Below are 15,048 nucleotides of genomic sequence, written 5' to 3'. Positions count from 1 at the left end.
ACCTCACTCACAAAGAGTGGACTCCCATGGAAAACCTATGGGAGGACGTACAGACAAAAATCTTCTGTGTTGGGCAGAGACGGGCAGACTGCAACTTGATCATCAGTGGGAGCTCCAGAATCAATGAGATCCTAAGTCCAGTGAGGCCTCCAATCGGGCCCCGAGCACTTTCCAACCTCACCTTCCTAAGAGCCATGTCCCCTTCCTCACACAGTAGATTGAGGTCTGAAGAGCATGAATTCCGCTGTGTGGTGGTCCCACACTGTGGGTAGAACAAGCATGGCAGATCCCTCTTGTCAATGGGCTCTGGAGCCCATTCTATCCCTGCACCTATGATTCTAATCAACGTGTTTACTTCTGTTCATTTCTCCTGTTTCTGACTTGACAGGCTATTTAAACAGGTCAGGTGGGAGCCGCTGTGATGGCTTCCAGGGTCTTGGGTCAGGGGAGGTCCTTGAGCTGTGCTTTGGAGGAAGCTAGGGATTCTAAGAGATGGAGATATGGAAAGGGAGAGGACTCACTTGGGTAAAGGCATGGAGGCAGAGGGTGGACTGTCCTGAACGGGGGCCGTCTAGCAAACCAGTTAAGGCAGAAAGAAAAGGGTTTGGGCTGGGTAGCCCTTGGCATCCTACTTTGTCAGCAATAGAGAATCAGTTACACTCATGTCAAGCCTTTTAAAAAATGCCAGGGTATTTCTGCCCACTCTGGGTCCTCTGGATGTCGGCAGCCTTGAGCAGTGAGAGCTGATCCTCTCCATGGGCCTGGTGGGGCAGGATCTCCAAGAGCTAAGTTGGACTTGTATTGGCAAAGTTGCTTGGCTGGTTGCTTTTCTAAAAGACTTTCATCCACAGAAGAGGGTAGAGAAGGGTTTAATGGCTGACCCTGTTAACCTCCCAGTGTCCTTGCTGCTCTCTGCTAGGCAAGGGTCATCACCCAGGCAAGAAGCATTTCTCAAGCGTCCTCTTTGGGCGAGACCAGTTTGGGAGCAATCAGGCCAAGGAAGCTGTCAGGGAGCTGGGATGGCTCACCCAGCCAGCTCTGTCGCCTCTGCAAGGCGGTGTAGAGTAGTATATTTCTTTTTCTTTGGCCTAAAGCAGTTCAAACAGGTTATTTTTTTTATCACAGAAAAAATTGTGTGCATTAAGTTGGTCTACCATCAGCACGCTGAGCAGAAAGTGGTAAATGATAGGGAGGCAGGTCAAGTGCATTTGGAGCCCAGGTAAACAGCCAAGTCTCCAAATTGTGCAGTACACGCTTATCTGAGAGATGTGCCTGGCAAAGGCCTTTGGGGACCACAGGCTAGTTAATGCTGAGGCTCAGCAGGGACCCGAAGCCTCAATTTCTCATTAATCCATCCTGTCAATTTGTTTGTCAAGGGCCAGGCCAAACAAATAAGTTAATCTGTGCCTCACCCCATTGGGTGAGTGGCTCCTGAGCTCCTTTCTACCCCAAAGGAATTTGATCCCACACCCTGAAGAGACAGGGACGCCCAGGGATTCTTTTCAAGCCCTACACCCCTTTGGTAGGCAGTCTGCTGAAGTGGATGGGGTCTATCCCAGAAGCACGCTTTTAAACACACTAAATCAAAAGCACAGGTTTAGAGGAAACAACCTGAGGCAAAGCCCCTTCCCTCAGTCAGGGCCAAGGTGGATGCGGGAGCTGTGACCTGGGAGTAAGGGCAGCCAAGGCGAGGGAGAGAGCTGCCTGACCAGGTGGGCTTCTACTGATGGAGTCTGGGAGAGAGCTTGTGGTCTGGCCCTTTGTGACTATGAGGACCTCCCTACTTGACAAACTGGGGAGAGATGATTCCAAGAGCGAGCCCAAGAGGAGCTGGGGAGATGGCATGGCTTGGTTGATGTATTATTATGTAAGAAGAGCTGAAGACACAGAGAGAAAGGAGGTGACTTCTGAGAAGAGATGGTGCTTGTGATGAGAGGAAGGGAGGCATAGTAACACCCGGCATGCCAGCCTCAGAGCCAGGACAGACCTGGGTCTCTGACACACCATGGCTGTGTGGTCCTGGGCAAGTCACTTAAGTGCTCAGGGCTCTAGGCAGAGCTCTAAGACTACAGATTGCAGGGAAGGCACCAACCTGCATCAGCAGAGGTTTTCTCACCTGGGAGCTCACTACAGTAGTGAAATCATGGATCAAATCTCTATCCCCTATTTCCCTTGACAACTGGTGAAAAGGAAATTGCCTAATACCCACTTTGCAAACATGTGAAGAAGAACCAGCTAGTGAGATGGGGAGAGTTTGGGCTTAATCCACCAATAACTGGTCAGAATCAAAATATTAGATATAATTATTAAGAGACATGTTTAATGTCATATATATATTGTGCATATATATGTAGAAAGAGAGAGAAGGAAGAAGGAAAGAGAGACAGAGAGAGGAGAAACAGAGAGAGAGAGAGAGAGAGAGAGAGCGACAGAGACAGAGAGAAGAGAGAGACAGACAAAGACAGAGAGAGCAGAGAGAGACAGAGACAGAGACAGAGACACAGAGAAAGGAGAGAGACAGAGAGGAGAGACACAGAGAGATAAGAGAGACAGAGACAGAGACAGAGACAGAGACAGAGAATATTAAGTGCTTCTTATGTGCCAGAAAATGTGGACTGAAAATATAAACTAAAGCAAGCCACTCAGCCCCTGCCCTCCAGGAGCTTACATTCTAGCGGGGATGTCCACAGGGCAGATGGGGAAGCCGTGGAAGGGATGGCCCAAGAGAAGACAGCATGAGTGGAGATGTCTGCAAAGACTCGTTCTGCCAGCAGAAACAGCTGCGATTCCATGTAGTTAGCAAGTGAACAGTTGGCTAAAACAGGAAGTCAGGGAGATAGAACACCAGCCCTGAAGTCAGAAGGACCTGAGTTCAAATCAGGCTTCAGAGCAAACACTTGACACTTACCAGCTGTGTGACCCTGGGCAAGTCACTTAACCCCAATTGCCTAAAAAAAAAAAGGGAAGTCAGTAGGGGTGGTTTCTTCCCAGTCTCTTCTCCTTTTGGCCATGCCCCCCAGGAAGTGCTGTGTAGCCCGGCCCACTCTGCCTCCCCCACGCTCCTTGCAGCTCCAAAGCATTTTTGTCCTTCTCATTGGGTCTTGTTTTGCAAAGCCCCAAATCCCTCCCAACCCACCTTCTCAATGGAATTTTCCTGGAAACAGCTAATTTGAGAGGACTTAAATTTTTTGTCTTTTTGTCGATACTCTTTGTTTTTACATACTGTTTCCTTTCTCAGTGTACCCCTTCTTCCTGCCCTCCTCAGTGAACCATCCCTTAAAACAACACAAAAAGGGGGGGGGAGAAGCAGTGCAGTAACATAAACCAGCACATAGACCACAGCTGACAGAGTGTGTACTATTCTGTATCCATAGGCCCCCACCTCTGCAAAAAGGGCAGAGAGGTCCATTTTCTCTGCTTTCCTCCTGGACCAAACTAATAGCAGGCATCTGAACAGCACTTGAAGGTTTATAGTCAATAGACATTGATTAAGCACCTAGGAAGAGCCAAGTTTAAAGTCACCAAGGACTACAACTCAGGTCTGCTAGCCCCACGTTTTTCCATTAATAGTGACAATAAAAATTGCTAACATTTATATTAGTGCCTACTATGTGCCAGGCACTGGGACAAGTGCTTCCCATCTAATATGTCATTTGAGCCTTATGACAACCCTGGGAAGTAGGTGCTACTATTATCCCCATTTTACAGATGTAGAAATTAAGGTAGAGAGTGGTCCAGTGACTTGCCCAGGGTCACACAGCTAGTAAGTGTTGAGGCTAGATTTGAACTCAGGTCTTCCAGATTCCAGGTTCAGATCTCTATCTCTGGTATGGCCGACTTGCTCTGTTATCTTGTTGCCTGTCTTCCTTTTTCTGACCTCTTTGAGCATACATGGATGGTATCATTCAAGCAGTCTTCTTCAGGGTGGGACTTGTGGGACTTGCCCCAAAATCCAGAACTGATGGTAATATTCCAACTGAGTCCCTGGTGAAGGCTCTCGCCTGGTCGGTGAAGTTGCCAGAGCAGGGTTGCAAAATGCACACCCCGAAGGTCTTTCTTGGCAGTGCCTCCCCCAGAGACCCCAAGAACTGATTAGGAAATGAGGCCCTGGGGTAGATAGACAGTAAGCCAGGCGCTTCCCAGGCCAGCTCGGCAGCAGCCCAAGTCTTTGTGGTGTGTTGGCTGGAGAGGGGGAGGCAGACAGCTGCCTCATTGGTCATCGGGGTGGCACAAAGGACCTCTTACAAGCTTATGGGCCCAGCAGGGAGAGGAGATGGGGACTGCACCTGGGACTTACCCAGGGTCACCCAGTCAGGATGAATCTGAAGCAGGATTTGAGCCCTATTCTTTGAGGCCACCACACTACTTCAATGACCCTTCAGTGCCTTAGTGAGTGGTCCTCATGTGTGGCTGTGCTCTGCCAACTTCGCCTGACTGGTCCACCATCAGGCATGCATGTGCATCACACCTTTCACCCCAAGTGGCCCTCCCAGAGCTTGGACTACCCTGGCATGGCCTTTGTGAAGCCAAGGTCCCCTCTGCATCATGAAGGGGGGAGCAAGGAGAACATTCTGATGGCCCCAGCTACAATCCAGCCAGGAAGATGGCCGTCATTGAACCATGTCATCTACCCAGCTCTGATACCGATCCTCTCTGGCCTTACCAGCTATCCCCACTCTAGGCACTCTGTCCCCCTGGGCTGGGCCATCTTCCCTACTACTCTGCCCTCCACAGGTTTACCTGAGCCTCTCCCTCTTGACATCACTTTGCCTACAGTAGAACAGAAGCCCCTTGAGGGTGGAGACTGTTTCAGTTTCCCTTTTGTATCCCCAGTGCCCAAATCTCATGATCACAGATGAGAATTCCCCTTCCCCCAGTTTTACAGATGAACCTCAGACAGAAGAGATCACTTGCCGATGACACAGCCAGCTGAGAAAACTCCTACTAAGACAGAGAGGTGCCCGCTCTGCCCCTAGGGTCCTCGAGAGTGGCCTGGGGCCCGGAGGGCTGCTCCTCTGCCCGGTGTCCCTTAACATTGCTGACACAGCCAGCAAGTGTCTCAAATGTGGACAGAGATTGGAACCCAGGTCTTTCTCACTCACTTTCTCACTTTCTTCATTCTTCAAGGTGCTCCACTGCTTTTCATAGTAGGTTCTTATTGGATTGAGATGCTCATTGGAATGATTTGATAGGGATGAGCTAACTTAAGCCCGGTAAAAAACAGGCCTCTCCCTCCAGAACCATCAAAGGCTGTCATTTTCCATGGCTGAGTTTTCTGGGTAGGGATGGCCTTAGCCCTTTGAAGCACACACCTTGACTTTTCCTGGTGCCATGTTCACTGGGAAAGCTTCTAAAATGTGCCACAAAAGAATCAGCTTTAGGGACTGCGTGCGAGCACATTTCATGCTCTGGTTGGGGCTGGCGGCCAAAGCCATGGGAATGAGGGTGGGGCAGAGAACAAGCCCACAAAACCCTGGGAACCCATGCACCTGTGTGCTTAGCCATGGCAAGCCTGGACTGGTGAGCCTTGAGGAGCCATGTGGCCCCTGATCTCTTAATCGCCCACTGTTGTTGGCTGTCCCATAAATTGTCTCACTCTGTCACCATCGTTCAGCCCTCTGGGACAGGCAGAGGCTCTGGGTGTCCTTCCTTCAGGTCGCCACTTCATTTGAGAGACATAGAAACAGATTTAGAGGGATGAGAGGACTCACCTGAATGGGGAGTGGGAGGAACCTCAAGAGCTTTCTGACCCAACCTCCCCATTTTACAGATGAGGAAAATGAGACCAAAGATAGAAAGCCAAAATCCCACAGGGACTGGATTTGAACTCAGGTCCTGTGGTACTAGCTATCTCCAGGGCCCTGCAACAAGGCCAGGGGCCATGTTTCAATCCCTAGAATCCTATCTTGGGATGTGGCTTCACCTTTGCCCTACTCAGGTGAGGATGTAGCTCCCTATCGCCACCTGCTGGATCGTCCAGATCCCCTTGCTTCACTGGCTCCCTTCCTAACAGACAGAGACCCTTCCTGGTCTGGGTGCTAGTGATTGCCTAGACAACACTACAAGAATTTGGTTGTTATTCTCATCTTTTTCAAAGGGATTCAGAGAAAAAGAGTCCTAGAACAAATGCCGTTCTTGCTGTAATAGCCTGTCTGTAGCCAGATTTGAACTTGAATGTCCCTGACTCCAGGTCCAGTGCACTATCCTTCATCCCACCTAGATGCCGCTGTATTAGAAAGTCATTTGATAGTCCTTATGAAAGGTGATGGTGATGAGGGTCTGACCTAGGTGGTGGATACATGAGGAGAGAAGGAGCACAGCTGAAGAGCTGTGTGACGTGAGACAAGTAACTGAACTTCTCAGAACCTTGATCTTTGCATTTGTCTAGTACCTGTCCCAGCTGCCTGGCAGGGTTAATGTTTAAGCCTGGGGTGGGGTGGAGGGTTGATACCAAGCCATGATTACTCCAGAGCTGAGTGTGGAGAGAAGTCAGGGGCTTCCTTGGCTTCCCCAGTCTCTCTCTCTCCTTCTCTGTAAAGTGAACACAGGTGAACTCTGAGGTCCCATGCTGCTCTCCATCTAGAATCCAATGGTGCCATGATGCCACAGCAATCTGTCCCTCAGGAGCCTTCACGCATTAGTCACAGTTCTACCTTTTGGAGACCCATGGATGAACTCTAGAAACCTCTGTCACATGGCAGCTCTTCAGATCTTTGATGACGGCAACCCTGTCCTACCACCTGGCTTGGGATCCTGAGAGGAATGGGAGGAACTGTCTGTCAGGCAGGGTGGCCAAATGGGCTGCTTGTTTCAGCCTCTGGTCCTCCCTTTCCCTCCTCCAAGACTTGTCTTCACCAGGATAAGAGCTCCCTTTCATTCAGGGTTTCCTCCCCTCCGTGACATGGTTTCCTGATGCTTTGGAATGCTGTTCACCAACCCCTGGAGCTGGAGTTCTTCACTCTTTTTGTGTGCTGGTTCTCTTAGGTAACAGTCTAGGGAAGCCTATGGAGCCCTCCCTTCTCAGAATCTTATTCTGAAGTGTGTGAAATAAAATACCTAGGAATAAAGTACACAATGAAGTGAAATGTATTGAAATGCAGGTATCAAAATACTGAAAAACCAAGTTAAAGGATCCCAGGTTAAAAACCACTTCTCAAGGCCCATTTCCACTTTGTCCAGAACTGGACATGATACTGCAGGACATAGTCTCATCAAGGCAACAGTATATGAGGCTCTTAGCTTTCTCCAACTGCAGCTACAGGCTGTGGTTCTTTGACAGAAGTTATGGTTCCATTATTTGCCTCTCTTCCCACTGTTGACACTCATTGAGTTTGAGGTACACTAATATCACCAGGTCCTTTTTCAAGCCAAATCTCTTCTAACTTGTATGTGTCCAGCTTATTTTTGGACCAAGAGTTATAAGAGTTTAGGTTGATATCTCTTGATTTTATATTTTTAAATTAGGCTGACCATTCTTTCAGCCCATGGAAGTCTGCTTGAATTTGGTTGTCATCCAACATATTAACCACCTCACCTAGTTTTATGGCCATTGCAAACTTGTCAAACCCACTGGTTATATATCTTTACTCATAAAAGAGTTGTGCAAGGTGTGCCGCAAGGTGTGACTTGACATCTTGGAGGTGAAAGCTGATCTGCAGCCTATGTGGTTGCTAAAATGAGGGAGGTATCATTTCAGGGAAGGACCATGCTCACACCTGGACTCTGCATGCCCAGTCAAAGGTAAATATTAATGTGTAGACTTAGATCTGCTTGGAGACAAAAATTCCTCCAGAGCTTTGGGGAAAGAGAAGAGAGATTTTTCTTTATTTCCAACATGAAAGCTCACATTTTTCTCCCCTTCTATTGGGGAGTACGGAGCCTTTTCTTCTTGAGTTTCTGGGCCAAGGCTGAAAGTGAGAAACTCCTGGTTTTCCCTCAAGATGGAAGTCATTGGCTCAGCATGTGGGATGTGATTGAAGAGCTCAGTAAGAAGGGGCATGAAATTATGGTCCTAGTGCCTGAAGTCAATTTGCTCCTTAAAGAATCAAAATTCTACAAAAGAAAACTCTACCCAGTCTCCTACTTCCACTCTGAAATGGAGAAGCGATTCCAGACATTTGGCCACAATCTCTTTGCAGAGAGATCTTTCCTGAGTAAAGCCTGGGTTGAGTACTGGAACGTCCAGCTTGTCATCGACATGTACTTCCTCAACTGTGACAGCCTGCTGAAGGACCCTGAGACCATCAGATACCTCAAAGAAAGCCAATTTGATGCCCTCTTCACAGACCCTGCCTTGCTATGTGGGATGATCCTGGCCGAGCATCTCTCCATTACTTCTGTACACTTTTTCTGAGGCTTTCCCTGTGCTTTGGAGCATACGATGAGCAGGACCCCCAACCCCATATCTACCATCCCCAGATGCTATACTGCCTTTTCTCACCAGATGACCTTCTATCAGAGAGTAATCAACTTCCTGGTGAATTATTTAGAGACCCTCCTCTTCAAGGACTTGTACACAAAATACCTAGACATTGCTGCAGACTTCCTAAAGAAAGAGGTGACCCTGCCAAGCCTCTATGGACAAGGATCCATTTGGCTGTTGAGATATGATTTTGTGTTTGAGTATCCCCGGCCCATCATGCCCAACATGGCCTTCATTGGAGGAATAAACTGCAAACCAAGGAAAAGACTACCACAGGTTTGTGATTTTTGCTTTCTTGGGCTCTTCTACCTCTTAACTCTGCCTCGGACCTGGCCTGTGATGGATGTCTGGTCAATGTTTGCTGGCTGGAACTGACATGCATTGAAATGAATTAGTAGATTGTGCCATTCCCCATCACTGATTCAACCAATCACACTGTTATTGTTCTGGATAGAAGAGATCCTGGTACCTTAAATTTGTGCATGTCTGCTGACCCAGAGGACAGACTGACTGACTGTATTCCAATACAGAAGGGGGTGGCATTTCCAACTAAGGGAACAACCAGGACATTCACTTAGTGGAGTGGGGGAGAAAGATGGAAGGAAGGAAAGAAGGAAGGAGGGAAGGAAGGACGGAAGGAAGGAAGGAATAGAATAGCAAGGGCCCTGGACTTGAAGGCTGGGCATTCAGGTTCATATTCCAATCTCTGCTCTGTACTAGCTGAGTGACCTGAGGAAGTCACATTTCCTTCCTGGTTCTCATTTTCCTTAGGTTTCAAATGAGGGACTTGGACTTGGTGGTCTCTAGTGTCCCCACTAACCCTTCTTACGGCTATTCTCTTGAGATCTAGGACCTAGTTTCTAATCCCAGCTCTGATCCTTTCTGAGTGACCTTGGGTACGTCACTTGTCTCAGGGCCTCAGTTTCCTCATCTATATGATGAGAGGATTGGACTAGATTAATCATTTCAGTTCTAGATAAATGATCCTGGTGGAAAAGATTTGTATGAGAAGAACAGGAGATAAATTTGGGCAGGAAAGATGGGATCAATCCTCAAAGTTTAGAACAGAAAAAAATCTTTTTTCCCCATATATTTGTATTTTTTTTATTAAATACTTCCCAATCACGTTAACAAGATTTTTAACATTCTTTTTCTGAAAATTTTACTTTCAAATTCTCTCCCTTCTTCTCACCCCTTGAGAAGTCAAGCAATATGATAGCAGCTATACGTGAAGTCATGGAATAAGTATTTCCTTGTTAACCATCTTGCAAAAAAAAACCCACAAAAAAACCAAGAGAAAAAACAGTGAAAAAGAATGCTTCAATCGCATTCAAAGTCAAGATTACAAAGAAATCTTTCCAGCAGATCTAACAGAACTTCAGGCTTTTCAGATGAAGCCACTGAGAGCTGGAGACATTCAGTGACTTACCCAAGATCACAAAGTGTGTGGGGGACCATTTCCTGAGCCTCTGGCCAGGGCTCTCCCTGTCTATTATACTACTGTCACTATGGGGGAGGGGTGATGACAAGGTAGGAGACAGCAACATGGAAGTATTTATCATGGCACACGTGAGGAGGGGGTGGAGTGACCAGTCAGTAGTTTGTAGATTGCTCATTTATATAATAGTATTTAGTAAATCTCTACTCTGTACAAGGCATTGTCTTGGGCTCTCGAGGTGATGTCAGGTCAAATCAGCAAGCATTTATTAAGTGCCTAATGTATGTCAGACCCTGTGCAAAGTGCTGGACGTGCAGAGAAAGACAAAAGGACAGTCCCTGCCCTCAAGGAGCTCACAGTCTAATGAGAGGATCAAGCATGGAAACACGCCCATACAAAAAGGCATCAACAGGAGAAAATGAAGAACATCGACAGATGGAAGGCAGTGACAGGAAGGGCTTCTTGTGGAAGTGAATACTCTACTGGAGACCTGAAGGAAGGCAGAGGAGGCAGGAGACAAGAGAGAAGGAGGAAGAGAATTCCAGTCATGGAGGGCAGGCAGCCAGGAAAATTGCCCAGAGTCCGGGGATGAATGGTCATATGGGCAGAAGAGCCAGGACACCAGTGTCACTGGGTCCCAGTGTAGGTGGGAGGGTCACTGGATCCAAATATATGTGTTGGGGCATGACGTATAAGAAAAATAGAAAGACTAGAAACATAGGAGGGCGCTGGTGATGAAGGGCTTTGAATGTGGTGATGAGGGCCTGTAGCAGGGTGGTGGCATTGTCAGAGGTAAGGGGTGTATCCAAGACATGCTTCTGAGGTGGAATTGAGAGGACATGGTGACCAAACTGGTAATCGGGGTTAATAAGAGAGTGAGAAGGTGAGGATGATACCTGGGTTTCCAGCCTGTGTGCTTGGATTAGGGGGAGGAAATGGTGGTGCCCTGGACAGTAAAGGGGAGTCTAAAAGTGTGAGTTTGGGGTGAGAGAGTTACTTACATTTTGGACACTGTGAGTTGAAACTGTATCTGGGACATCCAGGTCAGGATGTCCTATAGGTATTTGACCATATACACTGGAGGTCTACAGAGAGATTGTGGATATAAAAAGGAAAAGAAACATGTTCCTGTACTCTACATAAAAATGGATCTTAGTGATTTTAATATGAAGCCCAAAGAAATATGATTACCTGCATTTAAGGAGTTGATCATTTTATACCTGCCATTGTGGTGTGGAAATCTGGTTGGTGGGACACCAGGGGAGGTTGTTCTGTTCTCGGAAGCAGGAGAGAGAAGACTATTTGATGCTCTGTGGGGTCTGTGCCATGCCTTCCCTCCACTAGCCCAGATCACACTCTTCCTTACTTGTTTATCCAGGATGGTTCTTGCCCATGTCTTCCTAGAAATACTACTGCTGTCTAACTGAATCAAGGCCTTTTTTTTTTTTTGGCAATTGGGGTTAAATGACTTGCCCAGGGTCACACAGCTAGTAAGTGTCAAGTGTTTGGTCTGAGGCCAGATTTGAACTCGGGTTCTCCTGACTTCAAGGCCAGTGGTCTATCCACTGCACCACCTTGCTGCCCCCAGTCAAGGCCTTTCTTTAGGTCTACTAATATTTCAGGAGCACCAGAAAAGCATGTAGTTTGTCCACTGGTGTCTGATCAGGCTTCTCACCCTATGCTTCTCACACGCCCCACCTTCTCTTCTGGGCCCACAATTCCTGGATGATCCCCTTCTGCCTCCTCTTGCCCATTGATACTCACCCTTAATATGTTGACTGACAGGTTGCCAAATGAAATATTTTGGTCAAAAGGAAGAGAAATCAAATATGACAGAGATAGAGACATTGACATTATTTTTAATGATTAATCTAGGAAGTCAATCATATGAGTGGACAGCCAAAAGTTCATTCTCTCTTCAAAGTATCTTTTGCCTCATAAAATTTAGTGCTTTCATGACCAGGCAAAGATAAGGCACTGAGTTATTAAGACAGGGACCAGAGCAGGCTTTCCAGATCCTGCTCACTCTCAGAGCTTCTGGACCTTGCAGCGATGGCCACGGGGATCCGACCTTGGCCCTGGGCTCTGGTGGGGCTGGTTTTCTGTGCTGCTTGCCTACGCTCTGCCAAAGGGGGTAAGCTGTTGGTGATCCCCTTTGACGGCAGCCACTGGCTCAGCATGCGTCAAGTGGTCCAGGAGCTCAATCTGAAAGGCCATGAGAGTGTTGTCCTGGCACCAGAGCTGTCCGGGCACATCAGGGAAGGATGGTACTATGCTTTGAGGACCTTTCCAGTCACTTTCAGCAAGGACCGTTTTCATGAGTTAATCGGGTCTCATTTCCAATGGTCGTTTGACCAGAAACCTCTTCTGAAGAGATTCTTTGACATTGCTGTACTCTTTAAGATGGTGAGTGACATGTACTTTAGCTTTTGTGTGGACCTAGTCCACAACAAGGAACTGATGAAGTCCTTGGAAGAGGCCCACTATGATGCCGTTTTAACTGATCCTGCTAATATCTGTGGACCCTTTCTGGCTCTTTATCTGTCCATTCCAGCTGTTTATTTCTTGAGAGGACTCCCTGCGGTTTAGATACTGAAAGCACTCAGTGCCCTGATCCATCATCCTATGTCCCTAAATGGACCACAGAAAACACGGACCACATGACATTCCTACAGCGGGTTAAAAACTTTCTATACCCTTTGCCCCACAACATGGTGTGCCAAGGATTCCTGAAACCCTATGAAAGCCTGGCTTTAGAACTTCTTCAGAGAGACACGAGTGTGGCAGATATCCTGAGCCATGGGTCTGTGTGGCTTGTGAGGACAGACTTTGTGATGGATTACTCTAAACCGATCATGCCAAACATGGTCTTCGTTGGAGGCATCAACTGTGCCAGTGCGAAGCAGCTCTCCCAGGTTGGTATGTTACCAACAGCCGGCGTGATGTAAGACAGAGTGGTGAAGAAAAAAGGGGAAGGGTGAGTGGAGAAAGAAAAGTTGGGCCAGGTGAGCCTGAGGCCAGTGCTCATAAGACTAGTGTATTTTCAGGCATTAGATGATTACATACTACAGAAAACAGCTTTGTACCATGAGAAATGATCTTCAAGCGCTAATTAATAACATAAACCATCTAAGCAGCTAAAGATTCTCATTTTTTCATGAGAAAGTAGTTGTAATGCCAGATTCATATCTATTGTTTTCCCTGCCCAGTTCTTAGTATTGTCTACCCGAGTCAGCCACCTGGCCTCAAGGCTGAGCATGAGTGAGAACTTAGAATCAACAAATCATAACAAATGGAGCTAGGGCAAGGGTTATTTATGGGAGGGGTTATCCCCCAGCAAGCCTCTATATGTACTGACCCCTAAAGTGTATAAGGACTTAGAGATTTTCTACAAGGACTCGGCCTCCCACAGTATGTGATGCATTAGCCAACATTGCAGGTACTAACCAGTGAATTAATTAGAACATCTTGTTTCTAAGAGAAAATCTGACTACATTTTAATTAGTCCCAAACTTTTGGTGACACAGGGTATGCCAGGAAAAGATTGTCTTATAAGTTTTGTGACATTTTCTGTTTTAGGCAGAACTACGGGGTTGACTTCAGGCAGAGGCATATCTCTGAGTGGTTTTCTTTGCAAACACTTTTTGCCATGCTCTCTTTGTGTCCTCAGTTTCCTGTAGTTCTCTAGTCTTTCAGGCCCTTAGGAATCAGAGGACCTGTCTCTGCCACTGACCAACTATGTGGCCATGGGGAAAGGGGTCTGCCCACTTTGCAGTTCATTTTCCTCTTTAGTGTAATAAGGGAGATGTAGTACACAGGCTTGGGCTTCTTAAATGACTCTTTGGGTCCTTGGTCAGAGGCTCACAGGCTCATAGGTTGAAGGAAACTCAGAGACCTTCTAGCCCCTCCCCTCAATTTACAAATGGTGAGAGGCAACCTGATTTGGTGGATAGAACATTGGACCTGAAGTCAGGATCACTTGGACTCAAATATTTTCTCTCTATGTGTGATGCTGGGAAAGCCACTTCCTGGACAGAGATGCCAAGTCTTTGGCCACCAGTTCCATCATCTGTAAAATGAACCTGGACTCAATGACTTCTAAGGTCTTCAAATTCTAAAGCTATGAGACTATAGACTTGAGGGCAGGTAGATAGCAGAGTGAACAGAGTGCCAGACCTGGATTCAGGAAGACTCATCTTGCCAGCTGTGTGAACCTGGGCATGTCACTGAACCCTGTTTACCTCATCTGTAAAATGAGCTCAAGAATGAAATGGCAACACTCCAGGATCTTTGCCAGGAAAACCCCAAATGAGGCCATGACTGAAAATGACTGAACAATTACTACAACAAAATGAAATTCAAATTCAGGAAATTTAAATGCCTTGCCACAGGTCATGGAAGTAGGAAGCCTTAGAGGCAGGTGCTGCTTGAAAATATTATATATACATATATATATACACATATATATATATATATACATATATATGTATATATATACACATATATATACATATATATACACATATATATATATATACATATATATATATATATATACACATATATATACATATATATATACATATATATATATACATATATATATATACACACACATATTCCCTCCATTACACGTTCAAACAATGTTTTAACATTTTTCTTTTTATTTTGTGTTCCAAATTCTATCCCCTTCTTTCTCACCCTTTTGTTTTGGTTTGGTGTGGGTGGGTCATCCCATCAAAGCCACCTTGTGTCTGCACCCTTCTTCTATGTATACTACCTTTTCATTGCCCTTTTAGTAATAAAGTTCTTAAGGGATACAAATATTATCTTTCTATATAGAAATATAAACTATTTCACCTTATTGATTCTCTTGCATATTTTCTTTCTTGTTTCTTTTTTATCTTTTTATGGTTTACTTGAATCTTATATTCGGAGATCAAATTTTTTATTCAGTTCTGGTCTTTTAATTACGGATGCTTGAAAGTCCTCTATGTTGTTAAATGCCCACTTCTTTTTAGCAAACACTGAAATATTAAGATTTTAAAAAGTCATTTTTTACTAATGATGCTACACTTCTTTTTCATTCAACACTATAGTCCAAATAAGCTTGTAAGATATGGGACTTTTTTTCACCTTTAGTGGGCCTAGAAAGGTTTTCCCTTTTGAGAAAATGGTGAATTCTGAT

General features: G+C 46.1%; 1 pseudogene; it reads left to right on the top strand.

Annotated features, from left to right (window-relative positions):
- The first annotated feature begins 7,834 nt into the window (after positions 1–7,834).
- Positions 7,835–8,865, top strand: LOC144456133 (UDP-glucuronosyltransferase 1A6 pseudogene; annotated as a pseudogene).
- Positions 8,866–15,048: the final 6,183 nt, after the last annotated feature.

The sequence above is a fragment of the Phascolarctos cinereus genome, unplaced genomic scaffold, assembly GCF_003287225.1.
Source record: "Phascolarctos cinereus isolate Bilbo 61053 unplaced genomic scaffold, phaCin_HiC Scaffold_337;HRSCAF=940, whole genome shotgun sequence".
NCBI classification, from domain to species: domain Eukaryota; kingdom Metazoa; phylum Chordata; class Mammalia; order Diprotodontia; family Phascolarctidae; genus Phascolarctos; species Phascolarctos cinereus.
This window is presented reverse-complemented; position numbering and strand designations above follow the sequence as displayed.